General features: G+C 49.6%; 1 protein-coding gene across 1 annotated transcript in view; it reads left to right on the forward strand.

Moving 5' to 3' along the window:
• Positions 1 to 664: 664 nt before the first annotated feature.
• CLBA1 (clathrin binding box of aftiphilin containing 1) overlaps positions 665 to 27785 on the forward strand; it is a 242249-nt gene continuing 215128 nt past the window's right edge. Inside the window, exon 1 of the mRNA XM_069638156.1 lies at positions 665 to 829. The gene's annotated coding sequence lies outside the window, so the exon portion shown is untranslated. The remainder of the gene's footprint in view (positions 830 to 27785) is intronic.

Raw genomic sequence — 27785 nt, forward strand, 5'->3', positions numbered from 1 at the left:
GCCCGCCAATATCTAGGTTTTGGAAAAAGGTATTTAATGTTCTGGCTCTAATCTTAAAAGGACACGTGATAATGGAGCCGATACTGGCATGGCTGGGTTTTACCTGGAATGGTTGGTTCCTAGTGAATGTTTCGACAGTCAAAGTTTCGAATGCCAAAAGTTCTGACACAAAAGAGTGGAAAAAAAAGTTTAAAATCTTTTTTTTTTTTGGGGGGGTTCGGGGGGTTCCCCCACCCCAAACTCCCGTTTTTTTCTTTTTTAAACATAACTTAACTATACTAAATTAAAATAAACCCTTTAATATTAAATAAATACAATAGAAACTTTTTTTTCGACACTTTTGTGTCGGAACTTTTGACATTCGAAACTAATGTTTCGAAACTTTGACTGGACACCGGAATGTTCCAGAGCAGGCATGCAGATTGGTTGGACTTCTCCTGATCCTGGCGCGTTGGCGCGCTGCGATGAGCAATAAAATGGTTTCCTTTGACTCTAAAGTATGTGTACCCTGATGATGGGCACAAGTCTTGTAACTAACATACGCATGGTTTTCTTTTTCTTGTTGATTCTGGAACACTCCTATACTGTTTCGTTTGTATATGAAACTAATAAACAAATCATTTTTATTTAAATCCATTAGTGGCTGGAAAAGAGCTGAGAGCTGAAGAGTGACCTCCCAGGCAGGAGATGGTGTCTGCAAGCACTGACTGAGTCTGAGGCTCCTGCGGGGCCATCTTAACATCCACCAGCGGCTGTAGAGGAGCTGAAGAGTGAACTCCCTGGCAGGATATGGATTTATGGTCTTTCCATTTAATATTTTCCATCGAAGGTAAGTAGCATCGAATTTATTCCAACGAAAAATCTTACATCGAATTCCCATACATAAACTGCAAAGTGTTTATGCATCGAAACCCTTTCATCCAATAGGGTTTCGTTATATAAACACTTTACATTTTTTTTAATGGAAATTCGATGAAATATAACGTTACAGGGAGCTGTCCAGTGCTACAATCTCTATTTTTAACACTGGACAGCTCGCTGTAAGTTGGGGTTTTTATTGTTTATTGGGGGGGGCAAAACCCCCTCAACCCCCAGGAGTCCTCCCCCCTAACCCTTCCCCAAACCCCAATTTAAAAATGTAACCCTTGTCCAGTGCTGAAATCTTTAATATATTTCAGCACTGGACAGCTCCCTATAACTTGTGTTATTTTTTTTATTGGGGGGTAATCCCCCTCGACGCCCAGGGGTCCACCCCATCTAGCTCCCCCAACCCCCACTTTTAAAATGTAACCCTTGTCCAGTGCTGAAATCTTTAGTGCATTTTAGCACTGGACAGCTCCCTGTAACTTGGGGATTTTTTTTTAATTGGGGGGTCCCCCAAACCCCCCTCAACCACCAAGGGGCTTCCCCCCTCTGACTCCTCAAACCCCCTTTTCAAAAATGAAAAATTAACCCTTTCCTCAACCCATTGAATTTCCAACCCAAACATGCATCTATGTTTCAGTTGGAAGTCCATCGAAATCCACTGAAATTCATTCAATGGAAGTGCATTTTGATGGAAATGCATTTCAATGAATACATTTCGTTGGATTTTAATTCGATGAAAGTATTTTCAATGGATAGACTGGATACCCGGGAGATGGTGTCTACAGGCAAGGACTAGGACTGGGGCGTCTGCAGGGCTGGGAAGCTTGATATCCACCGGTGCTGGAGATGAGCTGGGAGCTGAAGAGTGACCACCCAAGAAGGAGATGGTGTCTACAAGCGGTGACTGAGACCAAGGCTTCTGCCTAATACCTATACACAAGCCAAAACTGTTAACTTTGCCAGTGTATGTTTTTAACATGACTTCAGTTTACTGTTTACAAATCAAGTGGCTCAAGTGGCTGAAGGCACACTTAGTGAAGACATTTTTATTATGCCTGTAGCAGATTTAGAGCTCAAATTAAGTTAACTCCATGAAGACCACTTGGATATAACACTGCCAGGGACTTCAAACACAAAGTTTGATGTCAAAACTTGATAAAGCTAGATCAAAGAGATCATAGAAGAATGTGCTTTGAGTGGATAGGGGCATGACATGGGTGATAATGTCCATAGGGATTAGCCTTGCCACGGGTAGTCAATATGTTAGTCTATAACCAAACAACACCAGACAATCTTTGTGTCCCTCCTCATATCCAATCTCCCTCCTAGCTGCACTCCAAAGCAATAACTTTGACTGATAGGTGGCGCTTTATTCTCTATGCGCCTATCGCTAATTGCTCTCTGGGCGGCAGTCAAAGGGATTGCTTCTCTTCACAAACTACCCGTGTGAGGTAGGCTAAGGACTGTTGGGCATTCCCATAAGCTCAGGCCCATTGGACGGGATTTGCAGCAGAGCAGCCCCACTGGGGTAAGTGCCAGCAGGACAGTTCATATGAAGTTCTGTGGATCTGGGGTAATCCAAGGTTGAAAAAAGATCCTATGCTACCCTGAGGTATGATAGAAATGTCCAGTTGCTCAAAAGTGACCGCCCCTGGCATGAAGGCCATTTCCCCATTTCGTATTCGCCAAGAATTAATTATCACTTGCCAGTGGCTATGATATGACCGTCGCTATTGTAGAGCTTCCTGGCACCGGAGTGCCTCATCCACCTTCATCTGTGGCTCCTACGATTGGCTGATCTACACGTCCTAAGCCAATTAGTTTGCGGGCAGGTGGGAGCCAGCACACCAACAAAGGCCCTACTAAGGCTCCTGTCTGAGCCTGTCCGGGCCTCAAGAGGGCTCAGATGGCCCCTGCCTACAACATCACCTGCTGCCTCCCACCTCGCCACCATCATGGAACTGTTCACCAGCTTGCAGCCATCTTCACCACAAACGTGTGCCTCATTTGCAGCCTTTATCTTCCCTGGCTACCAGTGAGTTATGCTCTGCAGTCTCTACCTCTGATGTTGCTCTTATCAACCTCCACCTCGCCATCACAATCACTCTCAATATCCTTGCCCCAGCCATGAGGATTCACCTGAAACAAGCCACCAAGTGTAACTTGGTAAGATTCTTATCTAGAAGCCCTGAAGCACAAATTCAGACCTGCAGATCGGAGGTGGCAGACCTCAAGCTCGTCAGACAAACTGGCCTATCGCCTTCTCCAAAAGCAATATCATCACTCCATTCGCTTCAAGAAGAGGGCCCACATCCAGGCTCGCACTTCTGGTGCCTCCAACAACATGGCTGTACTCTTTCAAATCTGCAAGGAACTAGCCAATCCCTCAGCAGTCTCCACCATGCCTCTTCCCGCTCCAGCCCCCTGCACTGCATTGGGCACCCACTTCTCTGCAGAAGCCCAGGACATCCTGAGCACTCTCCCCTCCCCTCTCTTAACCCCCTCCTGCCATCTCCTTGCCACCCCTCGGCCCCCATCCTCCCACAGCCTTCCTCTCCTCCTTCTCTCCTATCACATCGGATGAGGTCTCTAGGGTTGTCCTCTCTATGAAGGCCTCCTTGCTCACTGTTCCTAGAGAGGCACTGCTCCACCTCACTGATGAGGCCCGTCTAGGCCGAAACACGTGTCTGGGGTTGCTGTTGGTACTCTTGTTCCGAAGGGAATTGCCAGGCATTTTGGTGCTGGACTGCCCTTGGGCAGGACAAAGACTGATATGCAGATGGAAATGTTTCCTCTATGAAAGGGACAGTGAGCTAAAGACCTGGTTGAGACTCTCCCAGTGGTCATCCACCCAAGAACAGGTCAATGGGTGGTGTTCATGCCATTAGAACCCCCTTTGTTCTCCTCCAAACAGGTCTCCCCCTGTTCTTCCAGAACTATTAAGGACAATATCAGCCCCCTTGCCCATGCACTTGCTGATTTCTGCAAGCACTCTCTTGCTACCGGGTCTTTCCACCCCTTCCCTGAAGCAGTCACTTGTTCGCCTTCTCCTAAAATAAATACTTCTGCTTTTCCCTTATGTCTGTCTAACTATCGCCCTATCTCTATCACCCCATTCATTGGGAAACCCCTGAAGAAATTGGTCCTCCCTCAACTGACTCAACACACTGAGCTAGTTGGTTGTCTACGCGGCCATCAATCTGGATTCTGAGCATTCAGAGGCATGGAAACTGCTCTCCTGAACACACGTGAAAAACTGCTTGCATCCCCGGACTCTAACTGTCCCACCATTCTCATTCTACTTGATCCCTCCTCTGCATTCGATACAGGTAACCACTCCATCAAAATAAAATGGCTCCATGATACCCTTGGTATCTCGGAGTGGGCATTGGACTGGCTGAACTCCTTCCTCACGGACCGTCCTTCCCAGGTTACCCAGGGCTCTTTCTCCTCTCCCACCTCCATCTGTAATTGTGGGGTCCCCCATGGCTCAACCTCTAACCCTGGCTCTTTAGTATCTATCTCCCTCCACTTGCTCACCTCTTTTGCCCTTTCTCCCCCCACTTCCAGTGTTATGCAGATGACACCCAACTCTTCTTCAAACTTCCCTCTGACCCTCTTGCTTCTCCCTCCACCATTCCTGACTGCCTTTCTGCTGTCCAGTCCTGGTGTTCCTCTAACAATCTCTGGCGCAATGCCAGCAAGACTGATATCCTTCCTATCAGGATTTCTTCTCCCACTGTCCTCCCTTCTCTCTGGCCACCCACTATGCCCCCCCTCCTTCATCTGAAGCTAGAAACCTCTGAGTCATTTTCAACCCTACTCTTTCTTTCCTCCCCTAAATCATCGACCTTGCCAAGAAGGCCCACTTCCAACTCCACCTGCTCAGAGGCATCCTTCTTTTCTTCACCTTCTTTCTCTAGAAGCTCAATGTCTCTAGAGCCCTGGTACTCCCTAGGCTGGACAACTGCAACATGCTCTTATTAATCTGCCCTCTTCCACTCTCTCTCTCCACTCCCTCCAGTGTATCCAGAATAGAGCTGTGAGACTTATCCTTGGCCTCAAGCCCAGGGACTATATATCTCAGCCCTAAAATCTCTCCACTGGCTCCCGATTGCTGCAAGGATCAAATTCAAATCCCTGTGCATCATCCATAAGGCTGTCTGGGGCCAGGGACCACGCTATCTACATCTCACTCTCACCAAATACTCTCCCTCCAGTTCTTTACGTTCCTCTGGCTCCAACTCTCTGTGTGCCAAGTGCTTCTCTGAGCAGTGGGCTTGAGGCCATTCTCTTTCCTCGGTTGGCTCCCTCCTCTGGAACAGCCTCCCCATCCCTCTCCGTCTTGAGCCGGATCGCCTCAATTTCTGGAAGTGCCTCAAGACTTCCTTCTTCATCTCCTCCTTCCCCCTCCCCACCCCCCTACCATGCTAATCCCTCAATTGCCGGGATTGGTGGCCTTGGCCCTTATGTGTCCTGGCCTTCCTCCCAATCACCTTCAGCCCCTCCCGCTCCCAGTACTTGCCCTTGGGCACCCCTTGGCCTGTGTTCTCTCACAGGACTGCACTTATTGTATCGTCAGACGACCAATCTTTCCTATGGGACCTCTGCCAAGCACTTACCGGTTTTCCAGCAACTTACTCCCTGGCACTTCCCCCTATCGGGAATTTCCTAGCACTTACCCCCTCATCCTCACCCCCTTTCCTTGTCCCTTCTCTCTCTCTGCGCTTGCACGATTCAAATGCTCACAAGGCCTAGTAGGACCACCTCCATCCTGTTCATTATTGTATTCTATTGCCTTGTCCCATGTTCCCTTTGGCCTGTGACGCTTAGAAACACAATTGCTTGCTGTATAAGCACCTTACAAATGCACAATAAATAAATAAATATTGACTAGCTTCCTGAGGGGTTGGCACCTCAAGGAACCATCTGTCAAACATTTTTGCATGGAGTTGCAGTGAGTTTCATCTGTTTTTTAGAGTACTGGAGCTGCTGTTAAGCAAGTATTACTAGTGAGCCCTCGCTTCGGTCGCAGGGTGGCTGATATCCACACACTCTTGAGCCCAGTCCTAACTGCCCAGCTCTGCGCAGTGACTGCTTCTATGACCTGGGCTGGCTGCAATCTGGACCACTGTCCATAAAAGTCAATGTGAACGTGGACAGTGGCGCCAGTGAGGGCCTGATTCAAAGGAGCTTGTTAAAAAGGAAAAGTGCTGTGTCTCAGCAGAAAGACACTTTTCAATGATGCAATGGATTCTGAAGTAAAACAGGAGTGGCAGTAATAAATCAAGCCTGCGACTCCTACAAAGCCATTAATTCGGCATAGCAACAGCTTTGCCAGCCAACTCACGTCTAAGGGGAGGGCAAGGAGTGTATTCTGAAGCTTAGAGCACCCTTTCTGCACCGGCCTAAATAGGCGTTAATTAAAGGCACCCTGGAGGTGTTGTTAGTGTAGACAACAGGCAACATTAATTACAAAGTTTCATCTTTTTCATTAAAAAAGCAAGGTTGTGTGTGAAGAATATGTTCTACAGATATTACACGAAATGACCACAAGATGGCAGACTATGCACGTCCTAAGCAGGTAATCTAAATGAAAGGCCTGGCTGAAATATGTTTCCTTATCCAATTGTCATTGCCACATTTCTACATTACAAAAAGTGCTACCGAGGATCTGCAAGACATTGCACTTTGCAAGCTTGCTGCACTTTCCGTCCTGTAGAAATGTGTATTTGCTTTCAGGCTCCAGGTGCTCTGCGCACGCTAACCCTGCAATGCTTCATCTGTACATGCGACCAAGAAACCTTGGGGTCATCTTTGACTCCACTCTATCCTTCTCCTCTAACATTTCAGACATCTCTAACAAGTCTAACTATCAGCTGCACATCCTCACAGGTACTCTACCATTTTGCACTTTCCCCCAGAGGCTCAATGTCTCCAGAGACCTGGGTCTCTCCAGGCTGGACTAATGCAACAGCCTCTTCCTCAACCTCCCTGCTTCTACTCTCGCCCTCTGCAACTCATCCAGAACAGAACCACAAAACATATCCTTGGCCTCAAGCTCAGGGACTGCATCTCTCTGGCACTGAAATCCCTTCACTGGCTCCCTGTGGCAGCAAGGATCAAGTTCAAGACCCTTTGCATTGTCCACAAGGCTTTCTGGGTACTGGGACCCACCTACCTTCAACGCTGCCTACCTAAATACTGTCCCTCAAAAGCCCTCCACTAATATACCTCCAACCTTTTGCGAGTGTGGCGGTTCTCCAAGCAGAGATTTGGAGGGAGATCCTTATCCTCAGCAGGTGCCTCCCTCTGGAATAGCCTCCCTGCCGCCCTCCGTCTTGAGCTGGATCTCCTTAAATTCCAGAAACTCCTCAAGACTTTCCTCTTCTCCTCTTTCTTCTCTATCCCTCTACCCTGCTAACCTAGTTGTCTGTTTTTCCCTCTCTCCCTCCTCTTCCTTACTGCATGCTGACTGGCTGGTGGGTGTACATTAGACTCTCACTGGTCCCGGGCACCCTGCCAGTCCTCCCTCGCACTTGCCTCAGGGCCCTACACCCACCCACCCTCAATGCACTTGAGAAATTAACCCAAGAAGGTGGCTCTCTCTGCACTTACCCAAATCTCAAATGACCGAATGCGCTTGATCCCACCCCTGCCACTGCGCGCTTGCACGATCCAGACGCACCGTGCCAGAAGATCGTCTGTTCTGCCTTGTCTTCGCGCCTTAACTGCAGTGTTAAAGCTGCAGAATCGCTGGCAGGCCTATTTGCTGTCTCCCAAACTGTTAAATGTATTCTACGCACTTACTCTGCTCGTGCAGACTATTATCGTCTCAGAATTTCAAGGGCTCTGGGTGACTGTTTGTTTTTTCTCCATGTTCCCACCCTCCTTGAGCGCTTTGAAACACTTGGCTGTGTATAGGCGCTATATGAATAAACAATACCATGCCATACGTTTTACATTCATTTTTTTGGCTGCTGCCACGACATCTCTCTTCCTGTCACCCTCAGAGTGAAGGTGGGAGGATTTGGAGGGGTAAATGTCAAGTTTATTTAAAAGAACAAACGCGATGGCTAACCTGGTAACATGTTTACTAGCGCAGCAAAGCAATCTGGTGTTACAATTGAAATATGTAGTTTAAATGCGGCCTTCGTTAATACTTTAGTTATCATTGTCATGTGTTGGGGAATGCTGCCATCTCCTGGACGATATGGAAGTTACAATGCTCTTGAATGCAGCTCCTATGTGGACTAGCATTTCCATTTAAATTACTGTGTTCTCTGCCTCACACTTGTTTTACCTGATTTGTAACCAGACAATAAACCGTCCTTTTCATTCGCAATAAGCAGCAAGGGGTTGATGGCCAAGCATTCTATGGAATAGGAGCCTGCACTAGAGATGGCAAGAGTTCACCTGCATGCCGTGTTCCCAGACCTGTGGCTCACAAGCCGGGCTTGTGTTTGCCTTTCTGAAATTGTAATCATTTAATTATTTTAGGGATCTGTGTTACTTCTTTTGCATGGCCTGGCTCTTAGACTGGACCAGCCTCTCCCAACAGCTTGGCTGGTGCAGGGCCATCGCCCAATATGCTATTTTCCGTCTCAGAATTAACAGCTGTTGGAGAACGGTAGTGAGAGCCCTCCTCCCCCTTGCCCAGTACACTCAGCTTTTCCCTCTCTGTGTATTTGTTGTGCTGTGTTATGTGTACAGCGCTGACATGCCGCATAGGCTACTTCGGAGCACTATCTGGAAGAAGCCAAAACAAGGATAATCAGGGGTGGTCTCGTTCCAGGTGCCGCTAAAGAGGCCCACCTGTAAGAGGATCTGCTGCGGCGAGGCAGTCATGTTGGGAAGCGTTTCCATAGCATCGGACCCTGTAAGGAGAGGACCCGTCTGCCAAAATCCAAGCTAAATGCAAACGAAGGGTTTGAAGCTGCATAAATATGGCCTCATTCGTTTTTGTACACAAGTTGTGCTTTTTAGTAGGCCTTTTGCTTGGGCCAAGATCAAGGTTCTAAAGTTGAAGTGTTGTTGCTCAAGGGGGCCGCGTCGCGTGCGCAGGCCTTGACGAGCTCACTCTCTGGGTGGCACTTTGAGGATTTCTCGAGGCTCATTATATTATTCGAAGCCTCGGCTTCTGTGAATTGCAATCATGAGTTCTTGGTAATGCCAAGCATGAGTTTGTGCCATCAGCCTCAAATGCCAGCGCGTACAGTGCATTCCACCAGGGTATGTTTAGAGACCCCCAGGAAGTCCCCTCGCACATTGGCTCGCCGTGAAGGTGCCGGGAGCGGCTCCAATGGTCGCTCAGGAAGTAGACTGTGCGCTTGGTGACGTGGAGAGTTCTGCCAGTGGGTTGGGCTTGACTTGCATAGTGTTTTTGTTCCTCCCGTCATGGCATGGGAAGCTGAAAAGGGTGATGGTGGATTAATTCAGAACCCTGCAGCCATCTCTCCTTTATGGGGGATGCGTAGTCCCAGACGTGCCGGGCCGAGAGATCCAAGCTACTCCTCACTGATGATGCCCAATGAGGCTGAAACATGTCTGGGGATGCTTGTGATCTTGTGCAGAAGGGATGTGACCAAGCACTTCGGGCTGCACTGCCTGTTGCCCAGACGTGCTATGCCGAGAGACCCATCCTACACCTCACTGATGCCAAATGAGGCCGAAACATGTCGGGGGATGCTTGTGATCTTGTGCAGAAGGGCTGTGACCAAGCACTTCGGGCTGCACTGCTTGTTGCCCAGACGTGCTGTGCTGAGAGACCCATCCTACACCTCACTGATGCCAAATGAGGCCGAAACATGTTTGGGGATGCTTGTGATCCTGTGCAGAAGGGCTGTGACCAAGCACTTTGGGCTGCACTGCCTGTTGCCCAGACGTGCTGTGCCGAGAGACCCATCCTACACCGCACTGATGCCAAATGAGGCCGAAACATGTTTGGGGATGCTTGTGATCCTGTGCAGAAGGGATGTGACCAAGCACTTCGGGCTGCACTGCCTGTTGCCCAGACGTGCTATGCCGAGAGACCCATCCTACACCTCACTGATGCCAAATGAGGCCGAAACATGTCGGGGGATGCTTGTGATCTTGTGCAGAAGGGCTGTGACCAAGCACTTCAGGCTGCACTGCTTGTTGCCCAGACGTGCTGTGCTGAGAGACCCATCCTACACCTCACTGATGCCAAATGAGGCCGAAACATGTTTGTGGATGCTTGTGATCCTGTGCAGAAGGGCTGTGACCAAGCACTTTGGGCTGCACTGCCTGTTGCCCAGACGTGCTGTGCCGAGAGACCCATCCTACACCGCACTGATGCCAAATGAGGCCGAAACATGTTTGGGGATGCTTGTGATCCTGTGCAGAAGGGATGTGACCAAGCACTTCGGGCTGCACTGCCTGTTGCCCAGACGTGCTGTGCCGAGAGACCCATCCTACACCTCACTGATGCCAAAGGAGGCCGAAACATGTTTGGGGATGCTTGTGATCTTGTGCAGAAGGGATGTGAGCCAGCAGTTTGGGCTGGACTGCCCCTTTTGGGGTAGGACCAAGCCTGATTTGCCTATGGTATTTCCCTTTCTGTAATCACTTGGCGGACAGAAAAACTATGGCCTAGAGGATTATCCAGGTCAATCCCAGTAGTTATGATTGTTTGAAAACCTTATGTAGATGCTTCCTTTCCTTGTGAGTGGGTTTCTGATGTAGGTGAGATAGGTATTTCTGCCAGGGGGTGGGATACCTGAAGACCCAGGCATGTCCTGCCTGCAGGAGGGTCATTCTGTAGCTCAGCAGGGCCTCTGCAGTGAGTTATACTAGAAGAGGGATTGGGCGCCTATAGGTTCTCCTCCTATCCTATTGGTCTGGGTGTGTTTATTGGGGCGATGCAGTGGTTAGGTGCTTATAAGCTCTCCTCACATGCCTGCCAGTCGGTGGTGTGTTAGATGATGAGTCAGGCTGCGATTTCTGTTCTTTGCTCTAGAGTTCTTGCTGATACGATTTCCCAGCATGCAATGCTTAATTTATGGGGGGGTTGCCAGGGCGCAGCCTCAGGACTTATTTCTGAGCCCAGCACTTATTCCCTGAGACTCTGGGCCTCATTACAACCCTGGCTTAAGGCAACAACGGCGCCAGTAGTGTTACCGGTGCCGTTGTAGCCTCACCGGCTCATTATGAGTTCTGCTCGCGGGGGCGCCCTGTACGCCTGGTCAGACCAGACGCGCAGAGCGGCACCCGTTAGCAAAACAGGATACTAACAACGGTCCCGTCATTAACGGGACCGTTGTTAGCATCCTCCCATTCCCATTGAGTCCTATGGGGGCTCAAATGGGAATGGGGATGTACCGGATCCGGGTCGGGCGTATGGGAATTAACGGGCCCGCAAAGGTCAGAATGGCCCGGTAAGTCCCATTTTTCGGGACCGGACCCGAGTTTGGAGGTAGCTATGCTGCTAAACACGGCATGGCTACCTCCAAACTTGTAATGAGGCCCTCTGTCTGATTATGATTTTGTGTTGCAACTTTCATCCAGCAGTTGCTACGCAACAAGCAACAACAGTGTGCACTGGCCACATTCTCCCCACCCTGTGGCGGCGCGTCGTTGTTCATGAACTTGATGGTGCGCGTAGACAGCAAGTGGTAGATGTCCATCTTCATTAATACCAATGAGCTGGCAGGTGACATTGCTGGGTGCTTGTGCTGGCCACGCCCACACACTTCTCCACTCCTCCTGCATAACGCTGCACTAATACTACAATACACAGCAACAATGCAACATTAGTGTGTGTTGGCAACCAGAGGACAGTCACCAGTCAGGAAGCACCAACACAGGGAAAAGGACAGGAAAAAAGCCGCTCGCTGCCTAAGAGGAGGGCCTTTCATGAATGGCAACCTATACACTAAGGGCCCGATTCATAGAATTATCTGCGCTTAAAATAGGCACCAAACTGCATATAAGGTTAGTTTGCACGTACAATTCCACGAATATGTGGAGCACGCAGAAAAACCTCTGCGCGCAGGCTCGTGCTGTGACGTTCTCGGCGCGCGGGCCTTGCAGGATTTATGCGCAGTTTTCCATGAATCGGGCCCTAAGGTTTTACTGCAAGGTTTGACAGACAAGTTTAACAGTTCCGTCATCATGTTTCCTGCATTTGTCCATCAATTTAACGTGGTAGGAAAGCAGATTTGCTCGTTTTTCTGTGGAGACGTGGTCAACATGTTCCAATTGCCACATATAGAGTGTGAGCAACATGTTTGCAATGATGATGTGTTTAAAGAAGCACATAAAGATCTGTCTTACACTAGTATGTTACGTTATTTTATATATATTTTTTAATTCTTTATTTGTTTGAGTTGTACATTACAACTTTTCAAATATTACAATTCTTAAAATATCACTATTCTTATGAATACATATTAAAATACATGAATCTTATGTTGCTCTGTTTTTCAATATTACATTTTTTGTGAATACATAAAGAAAAAAACATAACAACATAAGGTCCTCATCACGAGTTGGGCGGTAACGCCGGCGGTATTACGGCCTGTGGTATTAGCCCTACCGCCAAACCCCCCGGCTCTTTCAGCGCCGGATCACGGGTTTGGCGGTAATGGAAGTCCCCATTCCCCACTGAGCCCATTCGGGAATGCCCCATTCCACATTGGGCTCAATGGGGAATTTTCGCGCTCTTACTGCAGGCGGATTTCCCACCGGCGGTAATAGCGTGAATTTTCAGCGGATTTCCCCCGAGCTCAGAGCTGGGGAGAAATCCGCCGAAGCCCTGATTTGGCAGACCCTTAAATCCGGCGGTAATAGCGCGCCCGCCGGATTTAAGGGTTACCGCCAAGGTTGACTGTTTCAGAAACGTATACAGGATTTCCATTTTAACATTTCTTGTTCTTAACATAGGTTTTTGAATAATCATCCACCTTAGACAGTTTAAAGAAATAATCCATGTTTTTCTTACACATCATCCATGTGAAGGTACCAGATATATAAAACGAATTCTGAAGCTAGGGTGCGGTACCATAGGTTTTCATTAAGTGCATATCTAAAATAAATACATTTAAAGAATATATATGGTAAACTTATGATTAAAATAATATATTGTTTGGCATATGTAAATTGCACATCTGAAATTGTCTAGTGCATCCATCCCCCTAAATAGCCAGTGGGAGTTGCAGCGTTAACCCTTAACATGCAGGCACTGTGGGGGAGCAATCATGAGTTGTTGGCAGCAGTGGGCGGGCAGTTGCCCGCCTGATGTGTCCGGGGTGCAGTAGAAAATATTCGGCCCCTGGCACTCATAGCCAGCATCACATATCTGCAGGGGGCCTCGCTGCACTCAGGCAGATGGTCCCTGGTGTGGATTGGTACATGCTAAGGAGGTCTGTGAAGTCTTGTGTGAACGATGATAGCGGTTGTGTGGGCCTAGGTGGATGTTGTGTTCTGTGAACTGGTGTGTTGGCGGCTGCTACTGTGTTATGGATTTGAGATGTGGGGGTGCAGCAAGCAGTGCTTGTTGAGACAGAGTAATCCATATACATGTATGATGGTATGTATTTTTTTAAAGCGCAGTGTGGGTATAATTTGCACTTACGGTCTCGTGCCGGAGGAAGAGCGTTTTCTGTCCTGGGCCCGACTCTATGGAACGCTCTTCCAGATGAGCTTCGCAATATTGATCAATATCTCCCGTTCTGTAAATGCCTAAAACCCCTTTTCTGTTCTAGGTTCCCTGGGCACTTCCTCATCTCCTTTAGCTAGCGCCTTGATGCCTTTACTGGTCTTGTTTCGCGCTTTATCAAGTTTCTGTACAATACAATACAATACTGCTTCTGTGCTTGCTACTGCCTGATCGTATGGGTCCGTTGGAAGTTGAGTGTTCGAGGTTGCGTCTGCCATTATATGCCTGGCGGTGATGTGGCTGTGGAAGGTCAGGCGTAGCATGGATGTGGGTGGCTGCGATGTGGCATCGATGTGGGTGGGGGAGGTGTGGCATGGATGTGGGTGGGTGCGATGTGGCATGGATGTGGATGGGTGCGATGTGGCATGGGTGTGAGTGTGTGTGATATGGCATTGTAGGGGGTGGGGGAGGTGTGGCATGGATGTGGGTGGGTGCAATGTGGCATGGATGTGGGTGTGTGCAGTGTGGCATGGTAGGGGGTGGGGGAGGTGTGGCATGGATGTGGGTGGGTGCAATGTAGCATTGATGTGGGTGGGTGCGATGTGGCATGGATGTGGGTGGGTGCAATGTGGCATGGTTTTGGGTGGGTGCGATGTGGCATGGATGTGGGTGGGTGCAATGTAGCATGGATGTGGGTGGGTGCTATGTTGCATGGTTGTGGGTGGGTGCGATGTGGGTGGGTGCGATATGGCATGGATCTGGGTGTGTGCAATGTGGCATTGTAGGGCGTGGGGGAGGTGTGTCATGGATGTAGGTGGGTGCGATGTGGCATGGTAGGGGGTGGGGGAGGTGTGGCATGGATGTGGGTGGCTGCAATGTAGCATGGATGTGGGTGGGTGCAATGTTGCATAGTTGTGGGTGGGTGCGATGTGGGTGGGTGCGATATGGCATGAATCTGGGTGTGTGCGATGTGGCATGGTAGGGGGTGGGGGAGGTGTGGCATGGATGTGGGTGGGTGCAATGTGGCATGGTTGTGGGTGGGTGCGATGTGGCACGGATCTGGGTGTGTGCGATGTGGCATGGTAGGGGGTGGGGGAGGTGTGGCATGGATGTGGGTGGGTGCAATGTGGCGTGGTTGTGGGTGGGTGCGATGTGGCATGGATGTGGGTGTGTGCGATGTGGCATGGTAGGGGGTGGGGGAGGTGTGGCATGGATGTGGGTGGCTGCAATGTAGCATGGATGTGGGTGGGTGCGATGTTGCATGGTTCTGGGTGGGTGGGTGCGATGTGGGTGGGTGCGATATGGCATGGATCTGGGTGTGTGCGATGTGGCATGGATGTGGGTGGGTGCAATGTGGCATGGATGTGGGTGGGTGCGATGTTGCATGGTTGTGGGTGGGTGAAATGTGGGTGGGTGCGATATGGCATGGATCTGGGTGTGTGCAATGTGGCATTATAGGGGGTGGGGAGGTGTGGCATGGATGTGGGTGGGTGCGATGTGGCATGGATGTGGGTGTGTGCGATGTGGCATGGTAGGGGGTGGGGTAGGTGTGGCATGGATGTGGGTGGGTGCAATGTAGCATGGATGTGGGTGGGTGCGATGTGGCATGGATGGGGGTGGGTGCGATGTGGCATGGTTGTGGGTGGGTGCGATGTGGGTCGGTGCGATGTGGCATGGATGTGGGTGTGTGCGATGTGGCATGGTAGGGGGTGGGGGAGGTGTGGCATGGATGTGGGTGGCTGGCTGCAATGTAGCATGGATGTGGGTGGGTGCGATGTTGCATGGTTGTGGGTGGGTGCGATGTGGGTGGGTGCGATATGAACGCTCTTCCAGATGAGCTTCGCAATATTGATCAATATCTCCCGTTCTGTAAATGCCTAAAACCCCTTTTCTGTTCTAGGTTCCCTGGGCACTTCCTCATCTCCTTTAGCTAGCGCCTTGATGCCTTTACTGGTCTTGTTTCGCGCTTTATCAAGTTTCTGTACAATACAATACAATACTGCTTCTGTGCTTGCTACTGCCTGATCGTATGGGTCCGTTGGAAGTTGAGTGTTCGAGGTTGCGTCTGCCATTATATGCCTGGCGGTGATGTGGCTGTGGAAGGTCAGGCGTAGCATGGATGTGGGTGGCTGCGATGTGGCATCGATGTGGGTGGGGGAGGTGTGGCATGGATGTGGGTGGGTGCGATGTGGCATGGATGTGGATGGGTGCGATGTGGCATGGGTGTGAGTGTGTGTGATATGGCATTGTAGGGGGTGGGGGAGGTGTGGCATGGATGTGGGTGGGTGCAATGTGGCATGGATGTGGGTGTGTGCAGTGTGGCATGGTAGGGGGTGGGGGAGGTGTGGCATGGATGTGGGTGGGTGCAATGTAGCATTGATGTGGGTGGGTGCGATGTGGCATGGATGTGGGTGGGTGCAATGTGGCATGGTTTTGGGTGGGTGCGATGTGGCATGGATGTGGGTGGGTGCAATGTAGCATGGATGTGGGTGGGTGCTATGTTGCATGGTTGTGGGTGGGTGCGGTGTGGGTGGGTGCGATATGGCATGGATCTGGGTGTGTGCAATGTGGCATTGTAGGGCGTGGGGGAGGTGTGTCATGGATGTAGGTGGGTGCGATGTGGCATGGTAGGGGGTGGGGGAGGTGTGGCATGGATGTGGGTGGCTGCAATGTAGCATGGATGTGGGTGGGTGCCATGTTGCATAGTTGTGGGTGGGTGCGATGTGGGTGGGTGCGATATGGCATGAATCTGGGTGTGTGCGATGTGGCATGGTAGGGGGTGGGGGAGGTGTGGCATGGATGTGGGTGGGTGCAATGTGGCATGGTTGTGGGTGGGTGCGATGTGGCACGGATCTGGGTGTGTGCGATGTGGCATGGTAGGGGGTGGGGGAGGTGTGGCATGGATGTGGGTGGGTGCAATGTGGCGTGGTTGTGGGTGGGTGCGATGTGGCATGGATGTGGGTGTGTGCGATGTGGCATGGAAGGGGGTGGGGGAGGTGTGGCATGGATGTGGGTGGCTGCAATGTAGCATGGATGTGGGTGGGTGCGATGTTGCATGGTTCTGGGTGGGTGGGTGCGATGTGGGTGGGTGCGATATGGCATGGATCTGGGTGTGTGCGATGTGGCATGGATGTGGGTGGGTGCAATGTGGCATGGATGTGGGTGGGTGCGATGTTGCATGGTTGTGGGTGGGTGAAATGTGGGTGGGTGCGATATGGCATGGATCTGGGTGTGTGCAATGTGGCATTATAGGGGGTGGGGAGGTGTGGCATGGATGTGGGTGGGTGCGATGTGGCATGGATGTGGGTGTGTGCGATGTGGCATGGTAGGGGGTGGGGTAGGTGTGGCATGGATGTGGGTGGGTGCAATGTAGCATGGATGTGGGTGGGTGCGATGTGGCATGGATGGGGGTGGGTGCGATGTGGCATGGTTGTGGGTGGGTGCGATGTGGGTCGGTGCGATGTGGCATGGATGTGGGTGTGTGCGATGTGGCATGGTAGGGGGTGGGGGAGGTGTGGCATGGATGTGGGTGGCTGGCTGCAATGTAGCATGGATGTGGGTGGGTGCGATGTTGCATGGTTGTGGGTGGGTGCGATATGGCATGGATTTGGGTGTGTGCAATGTGGCATGGTAGGGGGTGGGGGAGGTGTGGCATGGAAGTGGGTGGGTGCAATGTGGCATGGATGTGGGTGGGTGCAATGTGGCATGGATGTTGGTGGGTGCGATGTGGCATAGTAGTGAGTGGAGAAGGTGTGGTTTGCGTACTGGTGTTAGGGCTAACAGACACCTCAGCGCAAGATCCAGTGAATGCTTCCTTTAGGTTCTCAGTACCCCTCTTCTTACGGCACCTATTGGGGGGCACCCCCTTACTATCACCAGCGGTGATAGTGCGCAGACTCTGAGTCTGTCCACAGCTTGTGCCTTTTTTCCGTCTGTTAGACCAAGAACTCTATGCGTGCTAATGATTTGCCTGCTTCCCTGCAGTCCTCTTTCAATATATATGTTTGTAAAAGCGCTAAAGTTTGTGCCTATTAAAAAGTTGTTGATGTTTGAAAAGGTGAGCCTGGGCTGCCCTGGTGGATAGCCTGTTAGACTGCACATAACTGGGCCCTGGGCTTCTACACAAAGCACTGACAGCTAGACCTTTATTTAGGGCTGAAGAGAAAAAGCACTTCCTAAAACCAGAACTCATACAAAATAGGGAATAGGGGCCCAACCAGGTAAGAGTCATGTGTTGTATCTTGTGTTATCTAGTGTGGAATTCTACTGCTGTAGATTTCCACACTTGCTCCTGGGCTCAGGCTTGGTTACCAATAAAGATACTCCACTTACCTCCAGTGTGTGGCCTCTCTTTACATCATGCTACAGACAACAGGCATTGGGGGCGTAACCCGACTTCCCATTCAGGTCATCAGGGTCCCACGCAAGTAACCAAGGGCCCATCAAACACTGTGTTTGTTGACAGGTCACTTCATTACAAAGTGAAACTAAAATGACCAAACAAGAGGTCACTAGAGGGTTGGCTCTATCCATGTTCCACTGTCAGTAACTTAAGCAAGTTAGGGAGAGGGCAGGTGGTGGCATGGGTGGCCCTCAGGGACCCAAGCTACTGCAGGGCATGACGATCCAAACGTTCCAGGTGGACTTGGGTGATCCTCCTCATCCTTCAACTTACACTCTTACCTGCTGCCCCCCAAGGAACTATCTTTATTTCACTTTGCCAAGTACCATTCCTAGAGCTGGAGGCAGGCGCCCCCTACCAAGCCAGCCAATGCACAACTCACATCCATACACATTCACCCCCACCTTCTGAACGTAGAACTCCAACCACTAAACAGAAATGAAATACAAATTCCAACATCTTCGTGATCACCTCCAAATTCTTAGGTTTCACTTCTGATGGTGAAATACCCGCTCATAAGCTCAAATGGCAAATCCTGTTACATGCATAACGCACTTACACACTACTTCACATTCAATCACGAATGTGCAAAAAAATGAAAACTGAAATAGAGATGATTGCTTGGAGGCAGCAGGAAAGATTTTACGCTTCTTTATTGAGCATCTTAGGTAATCAGGTGACATCAAGTATGAATCCTTTAAAGCAAGCTTTGGCAAGTGTTCGTACCTGGTCAGAGGTGCTGAATTCTATATCGTTACCCTCGGTGACGAATCTGAGAAACTCGCCCCTTCTCCCGTAGGGGGGAGACCTTTCCCGAGGGGCCAGGGCGATGGGTCTCAGTACACTAATCCCCCTGGAAGGGGTGAACCGAGGGGGGGATCACAAGGGGAAGGAAGCCTCCTATGGGATTGGGGACGACTATTTGCAAGAGACGCGGTATACCCCCACTTCAGTGTCACCAACCCCTTCACCAGGTGTAACTCCCCCCCTCCAACCAGAGTCAACTATGTTCTGTTGCCAAATAAGTCAGACTAATACACTTGACAGGACTGAAATACCAACGAAGTACTTTGCATTAAAAGATATACTATGAAGAAGAAGATGGAGAACCCAACTATCACTTTGGAGGACCAACATGAGCGGTCCAGATTTTCATGGGATGTCATTGGCACAAACAAAAGGAGTTTAATCAGCGCAGGAGTTCAAAATGAGGTCAGATGGGATGCAGGATGAGAACGATCCTCCAAGGAGGAACTGCAGGAGACGTGCACTGGGCAACCAGACGAGACCCGAACGGGAAGCTGTGAAGAGAGAGAAAGGAGGACGTGAACTTGATCCATGCTAGAAGGGGCGCTCGTGCTGCTGCCAAAACGAATATCCATGGCGAAGCATTGGCGAGGAGAGCTGCACAACCCGCCAGAGTGAGACATCTGCAGAGCCGGTGCAGATCCCGCCTCGCACCCGAACGCTACCAGAGCCTCGAGGAACAGTGCAGCTGCTCTGTAAATGCTGATACCTACAACAAAGACGTTAACAAGTACGTGGCTTACGTGAGATACCTTGGAGGTCTGGGGAAGCAAGAGGGTGAAGAGAGAATTTGGAACAAGTGGGTCTCGGACCTGCAACTCTTTGAAAGTCAAAGAGTAAGAAGTGGGTCTGGGACCCCAAAGTGTAAAATGGGCTGGACCCTTAAGGAACATTACGAGTCTCGCCCCTCTTCGAAAGTCAAAGAATAAGAGGGTCTGGGACCCCGAGAACAGTCAAGAGAGAAGAGTCGTATGTTAGGCATGAGAGTGAACCTAACAGATACGACAGTGCAATGCAAGTCAGGGACCAGCACCCATATGAGAAACCAAGAATAAGAGGGCCTGAGACCCTAATTGAAGAAAAAGCAAACAAGAGAATGTTGTATGCTTGGCAGAAGAGTACACCAAGCTGTGTATATCTTTGCAAGTCTGGGACCCGCACTTACACAAGAAGTTGGGAATATAGGAGTTCAAGGACCCTGGGAGGGAAAATGGCATATTCCTAAGCTTGGTAGAGAAGTGGTAAAGCTATGAAGAATATCCTAGGGGATTACCCAGTGAAATTTACCTAAAAGCATATGGGACTCAGAAGCCCAAAAGGAATGAAAGTAGAAGAAATCTAGGGCAAAGGAATACAACCTAGACCTTGGAGTCCTATACCTGTTACGCTCACCTGGTCTCTTTGGAGGCGTTGGGGCATGGTTGCAGCCCTCCCTGAACTTGAATCACCCCCTTCAGGCCTCTCCCTCGTAGAAAAGCTGTGAGCGGTGGTACGTGGTGATACTGCTCCTGCGTGGAGATAAGAGTGTGTGAGTGCGTCAATCTGTGATTGTTCTACCTCTCTAACCCTTCCCCCCCAAAGTACGGTTTCTGTGAGCATACACCAGCCCATAAAGCTCACCTGTGAATTATGGAAGATAAGCTCTCCGTCCTGCTACTTCTGGCAGGGGCGCGTTGAATGGGATCTAGTTCCTTCACTGATCCCTGATAAGGATTAGTCCAGTCCAGCTGCGACTATGCTTCTCCTTATGATTGGTAAGTCTTTCTTGAGCTCTTGTAATGCTGTTCGTTCTGTTTAATGTCTTTATATGTTGCTCCTATTTATGCCCGCAATAATGTCTCTCTTCTGTTTTCTTCCCTTAGATGGAAATGCGGCCTCAATGCAGCTGTGAGACGCGAGACACGGCCGGATGGAAGATGGATGCTATCGCAATGTTCGACAGCAAGTAAGTGATGGTTTAAGGAAAAGCACAAAGTATGGTGAAGCGCAACCTTAAACTGACTGTTTTTTCTATGTCGAACATTGTCTTCTGTTTTTACTTGCAGGCGCTGCTGTCGACAATGGAGCGTGTCGTTCTGAGGTGCCAAGATGAAGATTTCAGCATTCCGGAAAGTGTAAAGATGAATATTTGGTTCGCCGAAGAGATGTACAGGTAAGAACAGCTTCCCCCAGTTGTTGAGTACGCTGGCAGGAAGCAGGATGTCCAGGAAGCAGGATCTTCAAAGGTAAGTCTGACCTCAGGCGACGGTGAGCGTTACGCTGCTTGCAAGTGCAGAATAACGCAAAGCGTCTGTCTTGAGGATCGGGGCAGCTTATATAGCTGAGATCATGGGCATGCCCATTAGGGCCGGCTTAGCAGCCACACCCTGCCACTCCTAGAGAGTGAGCACGTGCAAAGGCAATCCATTAGCAGCCACACCCAGAATACACTTGGGGCTGCTTAATGGATGGAATTTTTAAGGTTAATGCATCCTGCCTATTGGATGGAATGTTCAAGGTTAATGCATCTGAAGTGCTATGTCCATAGTAAAAGCTTTCTAGTGTTAAATGGATGTTCTTGGTTACTTTTGTTCATGAGCCTGGTGCCAAAGGTGCCAGGACAGTGTCCACCCAGGTCTCCTGTGCATGCAACCCCTGCATGCCTGTGCCCCTGACTTCATGACCATGACAGCACTCCCCCTCAAGGCCCCTCTCAAGGGTGGTTCTCCTCCCGGTCCTGGTTTGGTGGGATTATTGTGATGGAACTGTCTGATTAAACGCAGAGCTTGGATGTGTTCACTGGGTTCCCAAGTTCGGTCTTCAGGTCCGTAACCTTTCCAGTCAATTAGGTAATACAATTTTGATGGAACCACCTTGGAGTCCAGGATGGATTTTACTTCATATTCTGGTTCTCCATCTATTACTTTGGGCTCTGGCCGAGAACTAAGCTGTGTATTGGATTTTATTGGTTTGAGGAGAGAGACATGAAATACAGGGTGAATTTTCATGTGAGATGGTAACTCCAATTTCATGGCGACAGGACTGATTATGGACTTTATAGTATAGGGGCCAAGGTATCTTAGGCAGAAAGCTCTTGGCCCCTGCAGGGGAATATATTTGGATGCTTACCACAACTTTTTTCCAATCTGGTAGGCGGGAGCTTCCTTCCAATGTCGATCAGCAAACAGTTTTTGTCTTAGCCTTGGTCAGATGCTCTGTCGCCTCTTTAAGAACCTGAGTGATGGTTTATGCAAGTTTATTAAGGCTGGTATTTCCAGGGTATCGGGTGGATCAAATACTGATGTCCTCAGATGTCTTCCGTGCACAGTGTAGAATGGAGTTTGCCCTGTGCTTGTGTGAACTGAGTTGTTGTATGCATACTCAGCTATCCAGAGTATATTTTTCCAAGAATCCTCGGACTGTTGCAACATACACCTGAGATAGTGCTCTAAAGTTTGGTTGGTTCATTCAGTTTGCCCATCAGTCTGAGGGTGATGGCTTGTGGACAACCGGAGATCAATTTTGGCAATCGTACAACACTTTCTCCAAAAGGCAGAAACAAATTGAGATCCGCAATCCGATACTAATATTGATGAAAATCCATACAATCAAACAATTTGCTCTAGGAACACAGAAGCGAGAGTTGACGCAGTTGGGAGTCCCTTCAGAGGGATGAAATGGGCCATTTTGGAGAATAAATCCACGACTAATATGTTGTTGTATCCATTGCAGGGTGGAAGATCTGTGATGAAGTCCATCGACAGGGTAGGCAAAGGTGCTGGCGGTACTGTCAGGGGATGTAGTAAGCCAGCAGAGTTCTGTTTCTGAGACGTGTGCTGTTCACAGACACTGCAGGTTTCAATAAATTGGGTGATGTCTTTTCGCCAGGTTGGTCACCAGTAGTTTTGTTTTACCTTAGCCTGAGTTTTGGCTATTCCTGGGTGTCCTTTCACTAATGAATCGTGATAATTTGTGATGATTTGCTTTTGCAGTTCTTGGTCTTGGACATATAATCGTCCTTGGAAATATGGTAGATTATTCTTCGATGGTGTACTGGTCACCTTTTAACAGCCATTCCTGTTGTGTTGATTGATCCATCTGGGATTGCAAACTGGTTCTTTGGTCATCCACACACGTGATGGCAGCTATTCTGGTTTGAATCCTTTCCTCAGGAATTATGGCCACAGGGTCGGATGCTGTAAAAGCCTCTTTTTCTTCACTCATGCGTGATAGAGCATTTGCTTTCCCATTGTGCACTCCAGGTCTATAAGTGATAATAAAATCATATTCCACGAAAAGGAGAGCCCAACGAAGTTGACGCGAGGATTGTGCTTTGGCGGTTTTCAAGTATTGCAAGTTACGGTGGTCCGTAATGACAGTGACCGTATGTCTCGCTCCAAGAAGGTAATGTCTCCAGGCCTTGAATGATGCTTTAATCGCCAGTAATTCCTTTTCTGTGATTGTGTAGTTCAACTCGGGGGATGAAAATTTGTGGGACCAGAATGCAAGGGGGTGTAGTTGTCCTGTTTCAAGATCTCGTTGTGACAATACTGCTCCCATGGCTATTTTTTAAGCATCTGTCTCAACTATGTAAGGTAGGTCTGGTCGTGGGTGTCGAAGGACTGGTGCTGCAGTGAATGCTAGTTTCAACTTCTGGAAGGCTTTGTCACGCCCCCATCATCATCCACGCGTTCCGTGGACACACCCCATAATCCAGCCCCCACTATCACCACCAAAATACATGCCAGGACATACTCTCCCCTGCAGGCCTGCCGGCAAAGGGTGGGACAAGGTCAGCGATGCCGGTTTTTGCCTCATTTCCCATCCCGGCGTTGGTTTCCATTCCGGCATTGGCAGTTGCCATGGAGACGCGCCACGGGCATTCTACAACGTCTCCTTTGCCGGCACCTGGGAGCTCCTCCTTCAGCACGTTCGATCACGTGACGGATGACAAGAGTCACGTGATCATTAGTCAGCGTTCAAAAGCGACGCGCTGACTGCCCTCCAGCGCTTCACAGCTGATCCTGTTTGGCGCATTATGGATTACGGATTACAGACTACCACTTGGCTCCTCTGACCTCGGATTGATCTTGGACTCTGATTTGGCTCCTCCCTTCACGGTACCTTAGCCTGGAACTTACTCCCTTCTGGTTACAATCTCGGCTAACCCCTTGGATTGATTTGGATCTCTGTTGCTGTACCCTGCTGGAACTGTTCTCTCCTGGACTCGACCACGTATTCGTCCCCGGACTGCTATTGGATTGCCCTTTTGTTATGAACTTTGTTCTTGGATCACGTACCTTTCAGCTGATTGACTCACAGCTTCTGGCTTCTACGTCAGGTGGTGATTTCATCCTCCTAAGTGCATTACCAAGCTGTCATCCAGTCGTCACCCTTGCCAGCTGCCTCCGATAACATCCCTACACCAGTATTGGGTCCCGACCAACTCCTATGGGTAAGCCCTATTGTAGACTTCTTACGTATTCATATTCAAGTCTAGGGTTCTGTGTTTATGATCTAACTCCGTGTTTGCCTTACAGTGGTCATAGGGGGCATCTTCCGGCATCCCTGGTTCCGGCTGACGAAATTCACCACCTGTGGCCTCAAGGACCGCTCGAGCAGTAATTTCTTGTTTGCTCGAGTGGTACTTGGGGACGGAGGTTTCATCGGCTACACGACCATCAAGTCTTGACAGCCTGTGAAGCCATTTTTTTGGTCGTCCAGACGATGGAACCCGCTGCCGGGGACCCTGTGGCTGATCTAATGCAAGCTGTTGCATCCCTTGGAACCGAAGTGGCGGCTGCCACAACCGCGATACATCATCGCTTAGATAACATTCAAAGTACCCACAACCTGTTACCGGCTGATGCCGAATTTGGCGATCAGGCAACACCAACACCGGGTCCCTCTGTACCCCCTACACCACCTACTCCCGTGGTGTTACCTACTCAGTTTCCATTGGCACCCCCTGAGAAGTTCCAGGGAGATCCCAGAAAATATCGCACCTTTATCAATCAGTGTAAACTTCACTTTCTTTGCCGACCACTGGTGTTCCATGATTCCACCACAAAAGCTGCCTTTTTGCTATCCCACTTGACTGGGGTTGCAGCTACTTGGGCTAATCCTTTTCTTGAGAACAACCACCCAGCCCTTTACGATTTTTATCTCCTGGTGAGCGAGTTGGCCAAAGTATTTGATACCAGGTACAAAGCCCAGTCCCAGGATCTAGAGCTCCTAGAACTATCCCAAGGTAGACAAACCTTAATAGAATACATCACACGCTTCAACCAATTGTCAGCTGAGACTTCATGGCCCAATAACAAGAAAGCTGTGGTATTTTACAAAGGTCTGTGTAACGCTATGAAGGACGCTCTTTCTGTCATCCCTTCCCTTCCTGACGCATATCCCGAACTAGTAGACCTAACTCTCCAGGTAGACGCTCGGAAGCCCGAACGTCGGCGGAATCTGGTTTCTCAGGTAAACCCTTGCCCTCTCCGCCGGATGACGCAAGTGAACCCATGCAAATAGGAGGTCTACAAAGTCCCATCACTCAGACCGAAAGAGAGCGTCGGAGAACCGACAACGCATGCTTCTATTGTGGCCTCAGTGGTCATTTCGTCAAAGAGTGCCCACGACGCCTGAAGAACAAGTCTTTGGGTTTTCAGAAAGCTCGTCCTTGAGTATGGGGGACAAGACAAGCTTGATTCACAACCCCAGAGTTCCTACCTTCGGCCCAGTAAGACCAGTAGTCGTTCAGGCAGTGCTTCATCCTGATAGGGAGTGTTCACACACAGTACATATAGTTATTGATTCAGGGGCTACTGGTTGCTTTATTGATATATCTCTGGCCAAAGCATTGAACCTTCCACCAGTGACCAAGACACATCCCGAGCCAGTCCAAACTGTGGACGGGTCCTCTCTCATTTCTGGTCCGATCAAACAACAGACCGCCCAGATGGACGTGATTATTCAGGGTAACCATAAAGAACAACTGTCCTTTGATCTGATATCAACACCACAGTTCGGGATAATCCTAGGCCTCCCCTGGTTGAAAAGGCATAACCCACTCATCGACTGGGGTACGGGTCAGGTTTCTTTTGAATCAGACATTTGACAACATTTTTGTTTACTGGAAGAAGACTTCAACAACCCTGCAAGGGCACTTGGGGAGCTACACTTAGTCCCTGTAGGGGAGAACGACCCACCCGAAACAACCCATACGGTGGGAGCCACTTTGTCAGGAGTACCCCCAGAATACCATGATTTCCATTCAGTTTTTGATAAAACATCTGCCGAGATACTGCCCCCTCACAGACCGTATGATTGTCCCATTGATCTGATTGATGGGGCATCGCTTCCCAAAGGACGCATATATTCACTGTCACCATCTGAAGAAACGTCCCTTAAAGAATACATCCGCCACGCCTTACACTTAGATCATATCAGGCCTTCTTCTTCACCCGTGGCCAGTCCCATTTTTTTTGTCCCGAAAAAAAGAGGGAGATCTCCGCCCCTGTGTAGATTACAGACGCCTGAATGCGATCACCATAAAGAACCGTTACCCCATCCCACTCATCTCTACCCTGTTAGACAAGTTGACCAATGCTTCCATCTATACCAAGCTGGATCTCCGGGGGGCATACAATTTAGTCCGCATGCGCCCTGGTGATGAGAGAGACTGCCTTCTGCTCTCGCCAAGGATTGTATGAGTACATGGTGATGCCTTTTGGCCTCTGTAATGCCCCTGCCATTTTCCAACGGTTGGTAAACGATATATTTAGTGATATTCTGGATGTTTCTGTCGTGGTGTATCTGGACGACATACTGATATTCTCCCAAACGTTGGCCGAACACGTCCTTCATGTCAGAGAGGTACTCACAAGACTCAGGAAGAACTCTCTATACGCTAAACCTGAGAAATGTCTGTTTCATACAGCTGAAGTTGAATTCCTGGGTTTCCATATTTCACCTGGGGGGCTAACAATGAACTGATCCAAAGTCCAGGCTATCACAGATTGGCCGGTACCTGTTACATTGAAACAATTACAATCCTTTTTAGGGTTCGCAAACTTTTACCGGAGTTCATCGCAAATTTTTCCTCCATTGTGGCACCATTAACCGCATTGACCAGTCCTGCAGTATCGTTTATCTGGACCGCTGCACATCAAGCAGCCTTCGAATCCCTTAAAACCTCGTTCACCACGGCCCCAGTCCTGCAGCATCCTGATCCAGAGCTCCCGTATATTGTAGAAGCAGATGCTTCTTCCTTTGCCTTAGGGGCCGTCCTGTCTCAGCCTTGTCCTACCACCGGAACACTACATCCGGTGGCTTACCATTCCAGGAAATTCACACCGACCGAAACTCACTATACGGTCACTGAAAAGGAGCTCCTGGCCATCAGAGACGCTTTCTTGGTCTGGAGACACCATCTTCTGGGGGCAAAACATCAGACCATCGTCTACTCAGACCACAAAAACTTACAGGACCTAGCGTCACTGAAATGCGTCAATAGTAGACAAGTTCGGTGGCACCTTTTTTTTTGCTGCAAACGACTTCCTTGTCAAACACAGACTGGGGTTGTCCCATGGTAAAGCGGATGTCCTGTCCCGTTCGCCTGGGGGGGTTCCTCTTCCATCATATCCCGAAACTCTCCTGGGTAAAGGCCATGTTGTTTGTACCTGCACTCCGTCTCCGCCTATGTTAACGGCTATACGCCAATGGGTTACACAACATCCCCAGGTATTGGATGATTGGGATACCGTTATGCAGGATGGGTTGCCTTTTGTTCAAGGAAAACTGTTACTCCCCACCAGTGACACTCGCACCCAGGCTTTAGAGTGGTCCCACAATGCTCCTATCAATGGCCATCCAGGTCAGCGACGTACTCTGGAGTTGTTTAAACGGTGGTGCTGGCAGCCATCGATGCGGCGAGACGTGGAGACATATGTCAACACCTGCTCTACATGCGCACAATTCAAGACTCGGAAGGGTCGTCCGCTGGGACTGCTACAACCATTGCCCATACCCCCGAAACCATGGCATACGGTGTCCATGGACCTGATAACCGATCTACCACGTATACAAGGTTATGACACGGTTTGGGTGGTAGTA

The sequence above is a fragment of the Ambystoma mexicanum genome, chromosome 14, assembly GCF_040938575.1.
Source record: "Ambystoma mexicanum isolate Mex_15411 chromosome 14, UKY_AmexF1_1, whole genome shotgun sequence".
Taxonomy (NCBI): domain Eukaryota; kingdom Metazoa; phylum Chordata; class Amphibia; order Caudata; family Ambystomatidae; genus Ambystoma; species Ambystoma mexicanum.